The sequence below is a fragment of the Hemicordylus capensis genome, chromosome 3 (assembly GCF_027244095.1).
Source record: "Hemicordylus capensis ecotype Gifberg chromosome 3, rHemCap1.1.pri, whole genome shotgun sequence".
NCBI lineage: Eukaryota > Metazoa > Chordata > Lepidosauria > Squamata > Cordylidae > Hemicordylus > Hemicordylus capensis.
The window spans coordinates 335,331,661-335,352,056 of record NC_069659.1 but is presented as its reverse complement, the minus strand read 5'-3'; the positions used below and the strand labels follow the sequence as shown (position 1 = coordinate 335,352,056).

General features: G+C 41.2%; 1 protein-coding gene across 10 annotated transcripts in view; it reads left to right on the top strand.

The window, feature by feature from the left end:
• The window catches only part of MECOM (MDS1 and EVI1 complex locus), a 744,249-nt gene that overhangs the window by 172,660 nt on the left and 551,193 nt on the right, over positions 1–20,396 (top strand). The gene's annotated exons all lie outside the window — the stretch shown is intronic.

Below are 20,396 nucleotides of genomic sequence, written 5' to 3'. Positions count from 1 at the left end.
TCCAGACCCAAGAAAGGTGCCTTTAGTACTTTATTTGCAAAACCATTTGGGATATGGTCAGGAGTTCCAGTGAGAGTGAGGAGTGCCAAAGATGGAAAAAGAAGTCAGGTGTTCCAATGAGAGAACTCTCGTGTCACATCTAATTTGGCCCTTGGAAGCACATTTAGAAGAGTTTCCTAACATTAAAGAGTAGCTCAGCAATAGAATAAGCTGCCAAGGGAGATTTTGTCAACTCATTCTATTTCTGAATGGTTCTGATGTTAGGAAATGTTCTTCCAAGGGTCAAGCTTGTTCTTAATGTTAGGAAATGTCTTCCAAATGTTCTTCCAAGAGCCAGGCCTCACATTACATGGGAGTTCCATCACTAGAATGCCTGATCTCTCTCTTTTTAAAAAAGGAGTAGCAGGGCCTCCAACTTGAATCAGGGTTGCAGCACGTGGGGAGAAGGGACTCCTTCCCTTTCAGGCCATGGATCTGATCTGTTTTTGAAAGAGAAAAGAGAGGAATTAAATCCTGTTGTGTCTAGGATTTAAGGGCTTGTGCCCTTAGCCTAAGGTTGAATTGACAAATGGCTGGAGATCACTTGGTTTCTCTTATGCCTTGGCTACTTGTCATTTGATGAATGGCAGCTCATTGTCTGGACAGACTCCATTGAGGAGAATTGTGTTTGAGAGGTGGCATCAGGTGATAGAGTCCCACTTCTTTGGTGTTAGATCTGTGATGGTTCATTCACACATGCAAGCTATCACTTAAATGTCTGTACCTTCCTGTCATGTATAGGATCTTCTCTGGTTCTTCCACTTCATGCTACTGATATACTGAAGTGGAGGTGTGACAGTGGTGGCAGGGAATTCCTATCCATGATGGAATAGTACTGGACTTGCACCCAGACTTGCATGTTGCCTCTAGGCACAGCACATCCATCTTGAGAACTCCCATGATGTTCAACCACCATGGATCCATCATGCTTGTGGCAGTATCTATCACTTGCCTATACTCAGTTCTTCTCCTGGCATGGATGGGACCCCCTCTGCCATTGTGTCCAGTAATATAAAATGATGATGATGATGACGGTGATAATAATAATAATAATAATAATAATAATAATAATAATAATTTCTATATATATATATATATATATATATATATATATATATATATATATTTGCCCTAATACACCAGATATATAACTGTAGTCGAGAAGAAAGAAAAACAAGTCAAAATAATCGACATAGCAATACCAGGGGATAGCAGAATAGAAGAAAAAGAAATAGAAAAAATAACAAAATACAAAGGTCTACAAAGGCTGTGGCAGAAAAAGACCAAAATCATCCCAGTGGTAATGATTTATCAAATCATCCCAGGTAATGACCTGGGTGCAGTTCCAAAAGACCTTGAAGAGTACCTCAATACCATAGGGGCCACAGAAATCACCATCAGCCAATTACAAAAAGCAACTTTACTGGGAACAGCCTATTTTCTGCAACGATATCTGCAACAGCAACAACATTGACAATAAAATTCAGCAATCCCAGGTCCTTGGGAAGACTCGATGTCTGGATAAAACAAACCAGTCAATAACACCTGTCTGACTGTGTAAATAAATAATAATAATTTCATTATATTTGCCCTATATGTTCTACACAAAGGGGCTTACAATTAAATTTAAATTGGCAATCAAAAACATATATATTTAAAGTCAACAAAACTACAATAAACCAACATAATAGCAAAACACAGATGGCGGCACCAATTTATTTAATGTACCAACCTTCAGAGTTTCAAAGCCTGTTGGAACAAAAAAAAATTAACTGCCCAGTGGAATGCAAGCAAAGAAGAAGTCTGGTGGGCCTTTTTAGGGAGAGCACTGCACCATCTAGACGTCACAGAGAAAAGGCTTTGCCACTCATACTTGCCCGTTGCACGTCTGATAATAATGGGAAAGATCTCTGATGCTGATCAGAGGACAAGAAGCTCTTCCCTCTCTCTGGCTGCGATTGGCTGCCGGGTCTGTCTTTCATGCCTGAAGGAAGCCCACGCACCCAGTTCCCCCGCCCCCACAGCCAGTTTTTCCTCCTCTCTGCAGTCTCCCAGAGTGCAATTTTGATCGTTTAGAAAGTGTGTGCGGCGTGTGGGAGTGGGGGGGCCAGGGAGCTGCGGGTCTATTGGACCCATGGTTTCCTGTTACGTGTGTGAAGGAGGCCACTGCCTTGCACATGTTAATGAAAAGCCCAAGCAAATTTTGTGCTTACCAAGTCCTTGGAATGCAAGGCAGGAAAGCAATGCACTTCATAGCTATTGGTTTCCAAAAGCCTTCACTCAACCTTGGCACAATACAAGCTCTGTCGAAGAAGACATTAGGAACAAAATATAAAGCTTCAAGCACAGGCTGCCAGAATGATTAAGAAAAAAAACAAAATGATGCCATTAAAAACAGATGGGGATTCTATAAAGTATTGAAAAAGAAAATGTTTAATTATGAGCCTTATGCAAAACCCATCAAAGCTGGATTAATATTACGGTGCTGTTGCTGCATAAGGTTTTAAGGAGTCTACGGTGAAACATTAATCTTTCACTCCTTTAAAAATAATGTTTTCCTTTACCAGATGACAAATTCCATCTCTTCACTGTTGAAATCATATACCCAGATTAATAGCATTTAACATAATGAAATCAAAAACTCCAGGTAACGTGTGTCAGCTGACAAAAATCTGCCCAGGCTGATTTTGTAAGCGTAGCTGTACTTTATCTTCCTAATCTTTTACTGTGATAGGTTAATCTGTGCTCAAAAACATTTCATCCCATTACAAATGTATTTAAGAGCCACAACTTTACAATATTAACAAAGAAAACAAAGAAAACCCAACCAAATGAATAAAACCTTCTTTTTAGAACTTAGAGGAAGTGAGTGAGCATTTTGCTTTTTTGATGCATTTGTTAGGATTTCCTATTAAAGCTGATCGTGAGAATAGTTAGGAAAACCAGAAGTGCTCTCCCCACTCCCCACTCCCTCAGAGAACTGTTTTCTGTGACAATTTTGGATTCACAGTATGGATTTTGGTTAGGAGAGAAGCATGTTGATGGATTTATAGATGAGAAATGTGTACGGATTTGTTATTATGGGTTAGTGTGAGGAAGCTGCACTAAGCCAACGAACATGTTTTATTTTTTGACTAAATAGGTGATGATGGCACTGTGGTGGTTAGACATGTTCTGGTGGTTTGCTACAATCCAGGTTAAAAATGTTCTCTGGCTTTCCTGTTTGTATCCTTGTGTATATAACATAAGTTCATAACAATTCACCACCTGGATGTTCCCAGCATGTTTACGGTCAGCTGAACAACCTTTGAATACTGCCTGGATTCTTGCATGTGTGTCAGTGGATCCAGGATCTCAGATTTGTGACAGTCCCCCTCACCAGGCCGTTCTTCCTTTATTTGAAGCAATCACCACATTTTCAGACTTATTGTTAGCACACTAGATAAACATTAGGACATCCTGAAGGTGTGCTTGGGGATGTGTGTGCTTGGTTTCCAAGTCCCCAAGGTGTGCTTGGGGACTTGCACATTCTCCAGGGAATGATCCAGAGTGGCCACTTGTGCAGATCTTCTTCAGTGCGTTGTATGAGTTCTAGATGGACACTAAAGTCACGAATCTACAAATCTCAGCATAAAAGAGATTTGTGAGCCATCTCTGCAGATGATGCACTGGGAACATGAAAATAAGATATGCAAGTCACTCATGTTTCCTCTCTGGGCACTTTCTTGTCATGTCCGAAAGATTCTTTCTTCCCATCCCTGGAAGAGTTTGGGGAATGATGGGGAGAAGCTATTGAGAAAACTTGCTTTCTTGGTATCTTTGCTGGGTGAATGTAGGAACTCGTTTTTGTGTGTGCCTATGTCTGATTTCCTGCAGAAACATAGCATCCCCCATGAGTTGCTCCCATGCCCATTTGCAGTTTAAGGTGAATGAGTAATTTATGCATGAACTCCCAACCCTCTTCTGGTCTGGAGTCCTGCAGTTTACAGGACAGCCAAGGAGTCAGCTGTGGGTATTGCTCATGCTTATGATATGTTTGCAGTCATGGGAATGACTCAGAGGAAGGCACATTGTTTCTTCAAGAAGTAATTTGAAAAGCATTGTCAAATGATTCTTTGTATTTTTCACTACCAGCTCCTAATCAAGATTCCTATGGCATGTCTGTGTATGATAGGTCCAGCACTTTTTTGTTCTCTTTCTAGGAGATTAGTGATTTTTCAGATATGAACTTCAATTACCTGGCAGCAAGTAAGCTGCTGTTGTGGTAGCAAGCATGACTTGTCCCCTTAGCTAAGCAGGGTCCACCCTGGTTGCATATGAATGGGAGACTAGAAGTGTGAGCGCTGTAAGAGATTCCCCTCAGGTGATAGAGCCGCTCTGGGAAGAGCAGAAGGTTTCAAGTTCCCTCTCTGGCTTCTCCAAAATAGGGATGATGATAGAGATTCCTGCCTGCAACCTTGGAGAAGCCACTGCCAATCTGTGAAGACAATACAGAGCTCAATAGACCAATGGTATATGGCAGCTTCCTATGTGCCTAATTGATGGGTGGTATGAGTCTAATACAGAAATATGGGAGATCTGAGATTGGGATTAATATATATATAAATGGAAACCCATGAAAAATTCACAACAGATGGTGATTGGAATTCGCTTCATTGTGTTCTCTGTGGCCAATATCCCCCTGTGATATTTTAATCTGCAGAGGGGCATCCCCCTCACAGTTTACCTTTTATTTAATTAAATTATTTCTACCTTGCCTTTTAATTTCAAAGACATTTTCAAGATGAATTACCAAAACAAAATAATGGAATAAGATGTCATCATATACAGAAATATTTATTGATAGCCTACATTTCTTCCATCATGGAGCTCTAAGTACATACAAAGGGTCCTGGGATAGTCTCCCATAAGAACATAAGAGGAGCCCGGCTGGATCAGACCCACAGCCTATCTAGCTAAGTATCCTGTTTCCCACAATAGCCACCTAGTTACCTATGAAAAGACCACAAGCAAGAGACAAGGGCATACCCCTATTTCCTGCTACTGTCCCTCTGCTGCAACTGGTATTCAGAGGCATATTGCCTCTGGACCAGGAGGTAGCATATAGCCATCAGAACTAGTAGCCATTCATAGACTTGTCCTCCGTGAATGTATCTAACTCCTTTCAAAGACATCCAAGCCACTGGCCATCACCACATCTTGTGGCAACAAATTCCATAGAATAAGAAGGACTTCCTTTTGCCTGTCCTAAATTTCCTGCCCTCTTTCATTGGATGATCCAGATTCACTAGATGATACACACACTGACCAGAACGGGACCTGTTTAACTTCAGCAAGATGGCTGCTTCATAAGCCCTCGGGCCATCCCCTGAAATCTGTAATAATGCACTTACATAATAGACTTGGACAGCAGAAGTACAATAAAATCATAATACCATAAAACCACAAAGCAGCAAGGCAGTAAAACCTGAGGAACATTAATAAAATCTACATCAATACTCAGTTAAAAGCTCAAATACAATAGTTTTGATCTGGTGCCTAAAACCCGGAAAACTAGGTGCCAGGTACACATCTTTGGGGAGGACGGTATCATTAATTTTTATTTTATTTTCATTTCGCATATTTGTATATCACCCACTATGATGACAGCCAATATTTATATACTGCTCTTCAACAGAATTCTCAAAGCAGTTTACATAGAAAAATAAATAATACATCAAGAAGATGGCCCCCTGTCCCCAAAGGGCTCACAATACAAAAAGAAACATAATGTAGACTCCAGCAACCACCACTGGAGGGATGCTGTGCTGGAGTTGGATAGGGCCAGTTGCTCTCCCCCTGCTAAATATAAGATAATCACCACTTTTAAAGGTGTATCTTTGCTCAGTTAGCAGGAGTTCTTTGCTCAGTTAGCAGGGGTTACTACCAAACTCTCTAGCAGTTTACAGCAATAAAACAAACCAAGAAATTTTAACAATTAAAACATGAAAAGATCAAATTAAAATATCCATAAAAACTACCAGAAAGCTAAAAAGCTTGGCTGAAGAGATGCATCTTTAGTTGTTTCCTAAAAGCCAACAGGAATGGAACAGCTCTGATCTCAGCATGAAGTGCGTTCCACAGCTCTGAGGCAACTATAGAGAAGGCCTGACTCTGAGTCATCGCCAGATGAGCCGGCGGTAGCCTCAGACGAACCTCCCCTGAAGATCTTAATAGGCGGCAGGGTTCATAACGAGGAAGGCATTCTCTTAAATATCCTGGGCTTAAGCTGGTTATTATAGGTAATAACCAGCACTTTGTATTTTGCCCAGAAACCTATTAATAGTCAGTGTAGTTCTTTTAAAACTGGAGTCATATGGTCTCTTCAGGACATCTTAGAGACCAATCTGGCAGCAGCATTCTGCACCAATTGCAGTTTCCGGACTACATGCAAAGGCAGTCCCATGTTGAGTATATTGCAGTAGTCAAGCCCAGGGGTGTAACTATAATAGGGCAAGGGGAGACAGTTGTCTGGGAGCCCACTGGCTTGGGGGGCCCCCCAGAGGCAAGTCACATGACTGACTCCCCTAGCTGCACACCCGGCTGGGCTTCCTTCAGTTGTATTCATCCTCCAAAATTGATGTGAGTGTTAAGACCTGGAGCTACCAGAACTGCATGTCTTTCTCTAGTACCATTAAATGACTTGCATTGTCCACAATTTACAAAACCTTTTAAAAAATAGTTTAGGATGATGTTCTACATAGGTGTTATGTGTATATATAGAGAGAGATAGAGAGAGAGAGAGAGAGAGAGAGAGAGAGAGAGAGAGAGAGAGAGTTACCACTATTCAGCCTCATTTAAGATTTCTTTACTTCATGAGCTGAGCTTCAATGAGGGTGGGGGGCCCATTTTAAAATCTTGTCTCTGGGCCCACTCCAACCTTGCTATGCCCCTGGTCAAGCCTGATATTCCATACTTGGAATGCTTCCACAGAAAAGTCCCTTTACCTGGTTAACGGGATCCTATGGAAGGGATCCTATTTGACCCATAATAAGCCCAGTTCTGCCCCGCTCCAGACTTTTTGCTTCCTTTCAACCTAACTTAGAGCCCCTGGTGGCACAGTGGTAGCCCCTGGTGGCACAGTGGTAAAACTGCCGCCCTGTAACCAGAAGGTTACAAGTTCGATCCTGACCAGGGGCTCAAGGTTGACTCAGCCTTCCATCCTTCCGAGGTCGGTAAAATGAGTACCCAGAATGGTGGGGGCAATATGCTAAATCATTGTAAACCGCTTAGAGAGCTCTGGCTATAGAGCGGTATATAAATGTAAGTGCTATTGCTATTGCTAACTCCCAAGTCTGACTGGCAGACCATGGCTGGCACTGGTATGCTTCTCTCTGCTGCTCGTGTTCTGAGGCAGCATGCATACACAAATTCTGTACACAGTAAGTCCTCTAGTACACAGAAGCTTCTGAAAAAAGACTATTCTCTTTCTAAATGACTTTGCCTCCCATCGGTTTCTTGTAAACAGTAGTTGCTGGCGGGGGGGGGGGCGAGCTAAAAGAGTTTTTTTTTTTAAAAAGATTTATGTATTTGTATTAAAACATGTATCTCCATAGTTAGTGTAGTTTCTCCCATTGTGGAGAGGAGAGCTGGTCATGTGGTAGCAAGCATGGCTGTAAGTGCATATCTCCCTAACTTGAGTAAAGAAGGTTATTGTCCTTCAGTAACCATCTAGCTTCTGCTGGCTTCATTCATCCTCTTCAATAAGGAAGGGAAGAAGAACTTGGCAAATGCATTTTCCTATGTTCAGATTCCAGTACCGTTAGGCAAGCTCCTGTGAGGACTATGATTGAGGATTATTTCATAGTTGTGTGGGTCAAACATGCATTTGTCACTGCATATGCAATCCTCTCTAACAAGTGTATATGCGGTACACTTAAAAAAAAAATCTTAGGGGTGCAACTATGCAATTTTATACTGTAGTTCCTAAGTCATTACCCATGGAATCTGTATGCATGCTTGTGATTTCATTTACTGCATCAATCCCCACCTGAATGCTGCTACTTAAGGTAACACACCTTGTGACTCATATCTCAGAGCCAACTCATTAAGCAGGGCACTTGGCACAGCACTTTAGATATGCTCAGTTTGAACAGAGATATAATTTGTTTAAATGTGCCCTTATCCAAATTCTTGCTGCATGTGTAAGTCAGGATCAGGGCTAGAAGCGTCTTTATAACCTGCTAGATTTGCATTGGCAGAAACATTATAACATTGAGGCATATTCAAACATGTGATCCCCTTGTTGAGCTGGTTTGTTCCAGAGAGGACTATACCACATGCTTTGCTGAACATCTGAATTGTCTCTTAAGAAGCATATCATAAGCTCACTTCTGACAAAATGCTCCTTATGCCCATTAAATGTGTGTGCAGGAATTGGACTGTGCTTGCTGACCTCACCCATTGACACTGGTGCAACTGAAAGCCATGCCTCTGACAGCTGCACATTCAGGTTTTATGAGAATGGGGCTGTACCCATATAGTTGTCCACTACTCACAGATACAATCCCTTTCTCACAAAACACAAATACATGGCCATCAGGGGCATGGCCAGTGAGCACACTGACATCAGGGAGTGGGGCCTGTGGGTGTGGTCCCTCTCAGAGGGGAACCTAAGTAATTTTGGAGCCTGGACCTAAAGGCTTTTGGATCCCCTGCCCCCCGCTGCAAGTTAAGCAACATTTTTTAACACATAGGTACTTGAGGGCAGCCACCTAATGGCGCAGCAGGGAAATGACTTGATTAGCAAGCCAGGGGCTGCCGGTTCGAATCCCCGCTGGTATGTTTCCCAGACTATGGGAACAGGGCTGTAACTATGATAGGGCAAGGGGAGACAGTTGTCTGGGGGCCCACTGCCTTGAGGGACCCCCCAGAGGGAAGTCACATGACTGACTCCCCCAGCCGTGCACCCACCTGAGTTTCCCTCAGTTGTATTCATCCTCTGAACTAGATGTGAGTGTTAAGACCTGGAGCTACCAGAACAGCATGTCTTTCTCTAGTACCATTAAATGACTTGCATCGTCCACAATTTACAAAACCTTTTAAAAAAACTCGAAACCTTCTGCTCTTCCCAGAGTGGCTTCATCCCCTGAGGGGAATATCTTGCAGTGCTCACACATCAAGTCTCCAATTCATATGCAACCAGGGAAGACCCTGCTTAGCTATGGGGACAAGTCATGCTTGCTACCACAAGACCAGCTCTCCTTGCTACCACAAGACATGGAGCATCCACTTGGCTATGTGACTTCCTGGGTGTATGCATCTTTGTTGCACTACTGCAGTATTAGCCTGGATGTCAACCACTGAACTGGCGCCTGAGCGCATCAAGCTCAGTATTTTCTGACTTGCCAGGGTTTCAGACAGGGGTCTCTCCCAATCCTACCTGGAGATGGCAAGAACTGGTCCTGAAACCTTCTGAGCACAAAGCAGGAGCTTTACTACCAGCACCAGAAACTGTAAAACCAGAAGCAGCTCTAGAAAGTATGTCTGAAATGATCTTGATCGGGGGGTGGGTGGGGGGGATAAACTTTATTAAGCAATTCATTTATCACAAAGTATTAACCTTCTCCTTGATTGGAGAGCACATTCTGAATGCAGTATGTTTGCTACCAAGCTGTATTCCATGCTGTACGTATTACAGGAGGATCAATTAGTTTGCTTACCTTTTTGCCTTGAAGAACTATTGCTAACTGCAATTCTGGGAACACCGCCTGCAAGCTCTTACTTTAAAGAATATACCAACCCTGACGGCTCAGGCAGATTGAAAGTATTCATTAAAAAAAATTGTCTTGGGCTTTAAGAATAATGCACTCCCAGTCCAGAGAAATGGTTCTTCTGTATATTGGCCTTTTTGTTTTGTTTTGTTATTTACAGTATGTTTCAAGATTTAAAATTACCATGAAAGATTTACTTATATTGCAGTTCATGTAAAATTTAAAATCAATAAAGTAAATAAATTTAGCTTGTCGGCATGAATCGATTTCATACTAGGGTAGTGTACAGTCTTGTACTGCTGTATTTCCTTATCTCCAATGTCATCCTCCAGTGATAATTTCAGAGCTGCTTTTCTGGTATGTTATCATCTTCTCGGCAGCATACAGTACCTCTGAGCCAAATATGATTTCCATCATTCAAGTTGGGGGTTCATGAATGCAATCTTCTCTCTGAATGTATAACAACCCAGTGATTTCAAGGAGAACTCCCCTCCTCACAGTTTTGTCTGAAAATATTGTCTTGTGAGGTTTTGATGCTTCATTCGACTGATGAATCTTCTTCCTTGGACCAAACTAATGATGATACTGTGTTATGTGGACATGAAGGGATGCTTTCCAACAAAAAAGGAGTGAGTGCAGAATAGCTAGAATATAAAATAATAAACTACTAGAATAGCTTTAGCAAAAGAAAGCCATAGGTTTTAAGAACAAGACAAGTTTAAGAATACAGGAACTCCCCAAGTTACAAACACCCAATTTATGGACACTCATACTTGCAAACAAAGCTCCATAACATATATTAAGGAAGTCCTTGACTTACAAATGCTAACCCGCACATACAAACAAGTCGTCACTCTTGGGAACTATATGTGTTTCGAGTTATGAACACCTGACTTACAAACATTTGGAACACAACCCATTTGTAAGCTGGGGATGGAATATGGCCTCACAAACAGATATATTAAAAAGATTTTTGAAAAAATGCTGCAACATTTTCTGGGAGATTTTTGCCCAGAAACAAAAACTATGGGGATGAAAATCCACATTTCCCTCCCCTCTCCACTTTTCTTGAATACACCAAGGCTGACTAAGCAGAAGGATTTAATTTCCGAAATTAATAATTCCTTTGATATGGCCAATCCTAAGACTAAAGAAAAACACAAGAAGGTGGTCTAGTAAGAACTACTCTGCCTACTTTCTTTTCACTATCTCAAAAACTGGACTAAATTTAGTCCAAATAAGTTAGGCAGTTCATAAGTTAGCCCACTTGTGCCTCAAACATTTACGTGTCCTCCATGTTGCATCAGGGTGGATGACATCATCACAAACTACACCCTTGTGTTATCCCTGCATGTCCCTACACCTGTAGTAAATTTGTTCCAAATTAATTAGGCAATTCACAAGTTTGCCCACTTGTGCCTCAAACATTCATGTTTCTACCATCTTGACTAAGAGTGGATGACACCACCACAAACTACACCCTTGAGCCATTCCTACATGTCCCTACACCTGCAGTAAATTTGGTTCAAATTGGATAGACGGTTCACAAGTTAGGCAGTTCACAATTTCACAAGCCTCAAATGTTTACACATCCACCATCTTAAATTGGGGTAGATTGCATAATCACAAGTTATAATGTTGAGTTGTCTCTGTGTGTCACTCACTACTACTGTACCAAATTTGGTTCAAAACAGTTAGACAGTCTACATGTTAGCCCACTTGCACCTCAAACGTTCACGCATACGCCATCTTGAATTGGGGTGGATGACATTATCACAAACTACACCATTGAGGCATCCCTATATGTCCTTACAGCTGTAGCAAATTTGGTTCAAATCAGTTAGGCGGTTCACAAGTTAGCCCACTTGTGCCTCAAACATTTACACATCTACCATCTTGAATTGGGGTGAATGACATCATCACAAACTATGCTGTTCAGGTGTCCCTATGTGTCCCTACAACTTGGTTCATATTTGTCCAGGCATTGCGAAGTTGATGGTGGTGGTGGGGACCCACACGGACAGACAGACACACACACGGAATGCTGGGTGGTCCCCTAAGCCTCTGCAACTGGGATGTGAGCATATTGATTTGTGTTGTATACAGGGAGAATGAAAAAGACTGCAGGCCAAAACGCATTTATTGGTGAAAAATCTAATTGCAAGCAAGGGAATTTGTGAATTGTGAATGTGTTTATGTTTGGGGCTATAGATTGCAATATTTTTATTAGCATGGTTGTACAGGAGTGCTTGGCTGCTTGATTGGGGGCCAGTCACACTTGCTTTCAGAAGTTATGGTACTTATTTCCTAAGGAAGTATGTCATGAAATTTATACATGTGAATATGAAAAGTTAGCAAAGTCTAACACAAAAAATTAGATCGATATAACAAAACCGTAACAAGATGTGCAACCCAGCCCTGTGCTTCCTCAGAAGCATGGAATTTCATTTAACAATTTAACAGTCATTTCTTTTCCTCAGGACATTGTATACTAGTTGAACTGCCATAGCTTTCCCTAGAGAATCCTGGGAACTCTAGTTTTATGAGAAAACTAGGGAATCTCTCAACATATAATTCTGAGCACCTTTACCAAATTATAATTCCTAGAATGCTTTGGTGGCAATTCCCTATAATTTCTGGAATTAAACTGAGTCTATAGTGTAAGTAGGCCCTCTGTAAGCTTCTGTACACATTATCAAATTCCTGTATCATACTACTTTGCTGCATAGCACATACTTGAAACAGAGTGCTTGTTTTTCTTTGAGAACCAGTATGCATGGGGCCCTCTGATCTGGATCAGAACCATGGTGGGAGGTGGGGGTCTTAACTCTTTGTCTTTGGCATAGTTCCATTCTAGATTGGGTCCCTGGCCTGTGACTATTTGACCAGGAAAAAAACCTCTCATTGGTGCCGATAGGGTTTTTTCTCCATTGTCAAAAAGCATCTGTGACAACTCCAGTTTGGATTTGTACTGTAGCAGAGCAAAGGGTTAAACCTCCTTTTCATGCCTTCATCACAATCTACCCCACTACCACCAGCCATGCATGCTATTAACAAAGAAACAACATGCATGTATTTGCATAAAGACATTTTTTGTGAAAGATTCTTGGGCAGGGTGTTTGCTTTAAGTGGGGAGGAGGGCACAATTCCCATCATACAATTTTTATCGGAATTCCATTGCAGGGATTTTCATGGGAGCCATCTTCTTTATGGAAAACATGTCTTGCATGGATGGCTTCCTGATTACCCTTGATGAATTCAGGGCATTTTTGTCTAAGGGTCCGTCGAGATGGCAGTAAAAAAATTCTAAGTGTGAGTTTACTCGCCCTCCACATTCCACTTATGCAGACTTCTGTTCTTCTTCCCAACAGAACTCACTCTCAGTTCAGATGTCCAGCATGAACCTTGTGCCGTTTCCACATTGCCACCTGCTGGACAGCTCTTGCTTACTAAGAAGAACGAATCCTTTCCCACAATTTTGCAGAAAAGTAGTAATGAAAGAACAATGGGTTCTTGTTGCAAAGCAAGAGCTGACTGGATGGTGCTGTGTAAAACATGTGAGGCTGGACATCCGAGCAGAAATTGATTTCTCAGTGGGAAGGAGGGAAGAAACCCGAGTGAGTATGTGAAATGTGAGTAAATTTGTGCTTAAAATTTGCACAAAAACCTTTCACATCCTGTAGTTTACTGCTATCTGGAAGGACCTAGATCATAGTAACAAAACTAAAATCCACCGATTTACACATTTGCCAAACAAGGGCAGCCTTTTCTGTGTTGTACTTGGTTTTTTTTTAGGAAATTTCAAGAACATTGTGTACCAAAAGGAAATGGATGGCTATTGAGTATACAGAAGCTGCTTTGTTCAAAGGATCAAGGAAAAAAACCCATAAATTATCATTTAGACTAAATCTAATAACCCATAGCATATTCAATTTTATCTGAAACCATGCAAAAAAGTTAAAACTACATTACACAGTTCTGGGTCTGACAAAACATGGCTTGTTTTTATAGTTAAGCAAACATCTCTGTACTGATCTCTCCAAGCTGCACCCTGCTTTTGCATGAAATGAAATGATTCTGGTTTGTATTAGTTGTGAAGGGGGGGATCAGGAATATCGCAGCCTGTCATTTTTGCTGTTTAAGATGAAGCACCCTTCCTGTTGCTGCTCTGAGGATGTCTATAAAACCCAAGGCAGAACACTTGGAAAAAGAAAAATGGAAAACCAAAAGGAGCAAATGGAATGTTCCTCAGTTAGACCTCTCAGTAAATCTGGATGGAATCTGCTACATTCAAGAAGTGCTCTCTATGTGCATCATTACATCAGAGCAGGACTGCTCTTTGCCTTGCTCCCCACTGAATGATATAAAATAGTTGTAGTGGAATTTACATTATTGGCCTAATTTGCACCTTACCTTTCCCCCTAGATAGGAGATGGCTGCTGTGTCTGATTTCTATTGCTGGGATATATGTACAATCATATTATTGGCCATGATAAAATAGACTACAAGTGTGTTTCTGTTGGTGCAGTTAGAGAGGGAAAACCTATGTGACTTCAGTAACATGACTCTTGAGTGTTATTCTATGCTCCAGCTCAATTATCACATCCACAATTAATCACAGGTATTTCTGAGGGAGTGACAACCCCATGTGACCATCAGTCAGGGTTGGGACAGGCAAGCTAGGAAGCAGGCAGGAATCTGGACCTGAGCAACAAGTTAAGGAGCTAAGCCAAAGTCAGCAGCTTTCTACTGTAGGACTAGGTGAAATTCTCTTGGACATTCTGTCATTTGATGATGATTAATTGATAAACTTTTTGTTAGACACCCCATAACAATTTTGTCCTCTGGGCAGCTTACAACACAATATTAAAACACGAGATAAAAACACACATTGATTCATAACAGACCAAAAGGTGGTGGGGTGGGGGTGGGAAATACAAAATACAATACAAAAACTTTTTTTAAGAAATCAGTTACAATCACAATTTAAATTTTGAATTATATATATATAAATTTAAAAAAAAATTAAATTTAGAAGGCCTGAGTGAACAAAAAGGTCTTTACCTGGCATCTAAAAGGACAAAGTGATGAAGCCAGGTGAACCTCACTGGGTAGGCTAAAGTTGGTAGCTGCAATACCAATGTGGGGCTGAAGTTCAGTCACTTAGCAGCTATTTTCTCGAAGAAGCTGCAACAATTGTGCAAATAGTAAGGCACCTGGGTCTCCCTCCCCATTTTTTTTTAAACAGCAAGTGGACAATTGTGTGAATGTCTGATAGTCTTACATCTTGAATTCCCATTTTGCATTACAATATGACAGGCTCTTGAGGTTCAAAACCACTGCCCCTTATAGCAACAGCCAGAATTACGTTTCCTTTATACAATATGCTTTTTGTGTGTGCAACACTTGAACAGAGCTTTTGAGTCATGAGTCAACAAAACATGTGAATTACTATGTGCTCTATTTGTGAAGCCCACAACACAAGTCACAATGTGGTGCATGCAACTTTAAAAAAAAATGTTTGTTTAAAGTTTGGGCCATCTTTTAAAAATGCGACTTAAGATGATATACAAAGAAGCAACCAAAATGCTTATAATAGTTAAATTTTCACAAACAGCAGAAAGGGAGAGGAAGAAAGACAAGGAAGGCAAAAAGAGATGAAATGTGAGAACATACAGTAACATATATTTAGGTTTTGTTCCAGCTGGGGACAGCAACTAAGGTGTTAAGCCAATGTCTTAAAGTTCATATATTTAGGACTGCAGTGTCACTTCAGTGCTTAGATAATTTGATGATACAGGAAATTACAAGATTAATGGAAGCTTAGGCCTGATCCATATGTTAATGAATATGAATGGGAGCTGTTCCTTCATAGTCTGCCCCCACATAAACCCAGTAAAAACTGGACGAAGGGCCTTGTCAACAGGATGGATGATGTGGTTTTTTCATAGGAGGAGGAGGAGGAGGAGGATTTATATACCACCTTTCAACAAAAGTTTCCAAAGCGCTTTACACAGAGAAATAATAAATAAATAAGATGGATCCCTGTCCCCAAAGGGCTCACAATCTAAAATAAATGTAAGATAGACACCAGCAACAGTCACTGGAGGTACTGTGCTGGGGTTAGATAGGGCCAGTTACTCTGCCCCTACTAAATAAAGAGAATCACCATGTTAAAAAGGTGCCTCTTTGTCCAGTTAGCAGGGGTAACTGAATATCACTTGGCTACCAGAGGCATGAAAAGCTTCTGCCTTTTAGGATTAACCGTCAACAGTAAAGGATCCAGCAATCAAGAAATACGCGGCAGACTAGCGTAAATTAAACAAACAAACAAAAACAAAATGGCCACTGCACATGCTCAAATGGCCTCTGTGAGGCCCTAGGCCATGCCAGGTCTTGCAGAGGCCATTTGAGCATGCACGGTGGCCATTTTGTTTCCAGCAGCCATTTAAAAAAACACCACGCAATGGCCACAGCACATGCTCAAATGGTCTCTGCGAGGCCCTAGAGGCCAGCGGTGGGAGGGGTAACTTTGCAGATGCCCCCCTCCCACGGCCTATAGGAAGCGCCCCGAAGGGGCTACAGGTTAAAAAAAATTAATTTAATATGTCACTGTACACATATTCAGTTTGGCACTATGTACGGAGAATCAGGGTTTGTGAATACTGAGCTGAAGCTTATGAGCTAGGATTGTATTCATTTGCTCTTACTTTGCTTCTTATGATAAGTGAGTTAAATGTGGTGTCTTAATAATATGGCTATTAATGGTGAGTTTGTCTTTGAATCAGTGTGAAATCCTTAGTATTAAGGCCCACTGGGAGTTTCTTGCTCTCTTTCTCTCATTTTAACTGTCTTTCTGAAATACCAGAATATATTCCAAGCAGTGACACAGTTTACTCTGCATATCCTTTAATTATTTTCAGAGTATCTGGGAAAAGCCAAATTCTCCATTTATTTTTAAAGCTTATGTAACAGTGATGCTACAATGCACAGTAGAGATTAGACAGGTACTTCTGTTTAGTTTTCCAAGTACACCTTCACATAGTATTTGGGTATTTCATGAGCCCCAGCATACTGAAATTAGTAGCTTTCCAGCATTTTTTGGTCTGGCTACGTCCACTGCTAAATAGTTTTTGAAATATTAAAAGATTAACGAGCTTGACTTGTATTTTCAGCTGATATTATGGTAAAGTTATCTGAAAGATGGGTGTCAGATGTTTGGACAGGGGGCGCAATTTCAGTGCTTGCCCTAGGCGCTATTTTCCCTAGATACGCCTCTGCTTGGTAGGGTTGCAATGAAGTCCTTGGGAAGGATATTTAGATGCCATGATGTGTCCACACCTGCAAAGATTAGAATCGTTCAGACCATGGTTTTTCCCATGACACTCTATGGATGCAAAAGCTGGACTTTTCAGAAGCAAGATAGAAAAAGCACTGACACTTCTAAACTTTGGTGCTGGAAAAGACTTTTGAGGATCCCATGGACAGCCAGGAAAACAAACAAATGGACCCTAGAACAAATCAATCCAGAATTTTCACTTGGCACATAAATGACCAGGCTCAAACTATCATACTTTGGACACATTATGTGAAGACCCAGCTCCCTTGAGAAGTCTGAAATGCTGGGAAAAGTTGACGGCAAGAGAAGAAGAGGATGACCAGTAGCAAGGTGGATGGACCTGATCATGACAGCAATGAGATCAATGACAGCACTGAGAGACCTTAAAGGCCAAATTCTATCTATGAGAAAATCTATCTATGTGGTCGCTAAGAGTAGACACCGACTTAAGAACATAAGAACAGCCCTGCTGGATCGGGCCCAAGGCCCATCTAGTCCAGCATCCTGTTTCACACAGTGGCCAACCAGATGCCACTGGAAGCCTACAGCAGGAGTTGAAGGCATGCCCTCTCTCCTGCTTACTCTCCTGCAACTGGTATTCAGAGGCATCCAGCCTTGAGGGCACTTAATCAATCAATCAAATCAATCACCAGAGGATGGGGCAAGGAGCACCACTGTTAGACCTTGTGAAGCTCAAACTGGGTTCTGTGTGAGTCAGACACTGATAACCCACCATGGGTGTGTTCCTCTAAAGTCAGGAACTTTAGCAGTTCAAGATGGGCTATTGACACCTCCTGGGAATCAGGTGATCCTAGACAGCTAATCCCATGCTACCGCCTGCTCTGTAGCTCAAAAGTCCATTTCATCCCCTCAGTCTGGACAGCTAGTTGGAGGGAAATTGCTGAACCATCCCTTTCCTTTTTCTGACCACACAGCTGCCCACCCTTTACGTCCTTCTCTATGCACTTGCTGCTGGTGGGGTTGGAGCTTGCCAGAACTTGGACCTGACCACTTGTTGGCCACTGCAGTAATATACAAACTGGGTCCTAATTTTAAATGGACAAGTAGTGTGTTGTTCACGCAACTCTCATGTCTACAACTGAGCATGAATGTATCTAAGCTGTACGATTAATTCCAGTGAACTACATCAGTGTCAGTAGTTATTGAATAGTTTCATATCAGAACTGTAAGAGTTAAAATGTCAGAATTCATTTAAGCCATTAGACACTGCATACCTCAGCAATAAAAACAATGTAGGAACCAGTGGATTCAAAGCAAGACATTGGCCACAAATTCCCTATTTCGTTTTCCCCCTTTAAAATTGGATTTTCTTGTTTGGGTTAGTTAAATATGGTGCCGCAGAACTGTTGTGAAATATTAGTTTTATATTTCTATACTCTTCAGCCACTTGCACTAACTTGTTTCAGATTGAAGAGTGAGTTGTAGCTGTGATTGATAACACTTGTGAAGTGAATGAGCAATAACCCTGTTCCACAGATTTTTTTTGTCTTTGCTTTTGTTCTGATTTTCTAACATTACAGACCTTTTACTACTTACTAGTTGTCCTTTGCTTCAGAGTAGAATCCAGAATCTTCTAATGTTCTATTATATCCTTACTGAAATAAATTAGAGTTATTTATTTATTTATTTATTTATTTTATATCTATCTATTTATTTTGTATCTATGTAAATCCCTTTGCTAGCTTTTGTTGAAAAGTGGTATATAAATATTCATCATACTCACATTATTAAATTTTATTTATTTGTTTGTTTGTTTGTTTGTTTGTTAAATTTATATACTGCCTTTCATTAAAAACAATCCCAAGGCGGGAATTTGTTTTGGTCTCTTGTTATTGAAGAACTTGAGCTTCCGACACTTGTAATTAAGCCTGCAATCCTGTGCATATTTGACTGGGAGTAAACCCTTTTGAACATAGTGACTGACATTCTGCACAGTGAAACACAGGAAGAACAGATTCTCCTGTGCTGCTGTACATGTCTCAAACAATTCCTGTTGACAGTGCTGGTGCATTGTTACTTTAAAATTGCGCAATCACAGTTGTGTGATGCTATTTCCAATGGCATTATTGGAAATGGCAATCAGGTAGAAGTAGTATTTGCTGCCACAACCCACCTCTGCAGGGGTGAAGGAGCTATTAGGCTGGTCTGCCGAGGAAGTTGTTGGCTCCATAGGATTCCAAGAAGCTTTGGAAGAGTTTTGAGTTGGCTCTGCTGATGATTCTTTTGATGCTGTGGTGCAAACATGGAATAACAAACTCACTAGAGCAGCTGACACATTTGGTCCTAAGTGTCCTCTCTGACCTGCTTCAAAATTAGCACCGTGGTATTCGGAAGAATTACAGGAGCTGAAGCAGCAAAGTAGATGACTAGAGTGGAAGTGGAGGAAGACTCGACATGAATCCGATAGATTACAACACAAAGCATATTTGAAGATCTATGCTCTAGCAATGTGGGTGCCAAAGAAGTGGTTCTTTTCTGCCTGCATTGCTTCAGCAAATTGCTTCAGTCCAGTGGAGTTATCTAGGATTGTGAGAGGGCTAGTACATGCCCCCTCCCACTTGAACTCAAATTTGGAACCTTTGATCACCTATTGTGCTGTTTTTAATGACTTATTTAACGGATAAAATCTCTCGTATTAGAGCCAAACATTCCACATTATTTGCAGACTCTTCTAGGGAGATGTACAGCAATACCTCTTATGGGATCAGATTGGATCATTTATGTATTCATATTCCATTCCTACTTCTCTGGTAGATTTCAGATGGTGTCACTTGGAGACAGCTGCTCTGCATAGCGAGAACGAAAGTATGGAGTTCCACAAGGCTCCATACTGTCTCCAGTGCTCTTTAACATCTACTGTATATGAAACTGCTGGGAGAGATCATCAGGAGATTTGATGTAGGGTTTTATTGATATGCTGATTGCACCCAACTCTGTTTCTCCATATCAGCTCCATCAGGTAATGGCATAACTTCCCTAAATGCTTCTGGGAATTGTATTCCCACTCAGGACTTCTCAAATGGGAAAGGTTCTGAGTAGGATTACAATCCCCAGAAGCCCTATGATCTGATGTCTCCTGGGGGCAGGATTTCTGACATCGGACATCCACTTTTTTCCTTGTTCACACACAATACAAACTATAATTTAACTTGCAAATAGCATTTGGCACAGTACACCTGCTCGTTCTCCGCTCAGCCTATGGGGCCTGGTACTGGGAGAACACCACTGAGGGGGGTAGCATGCAC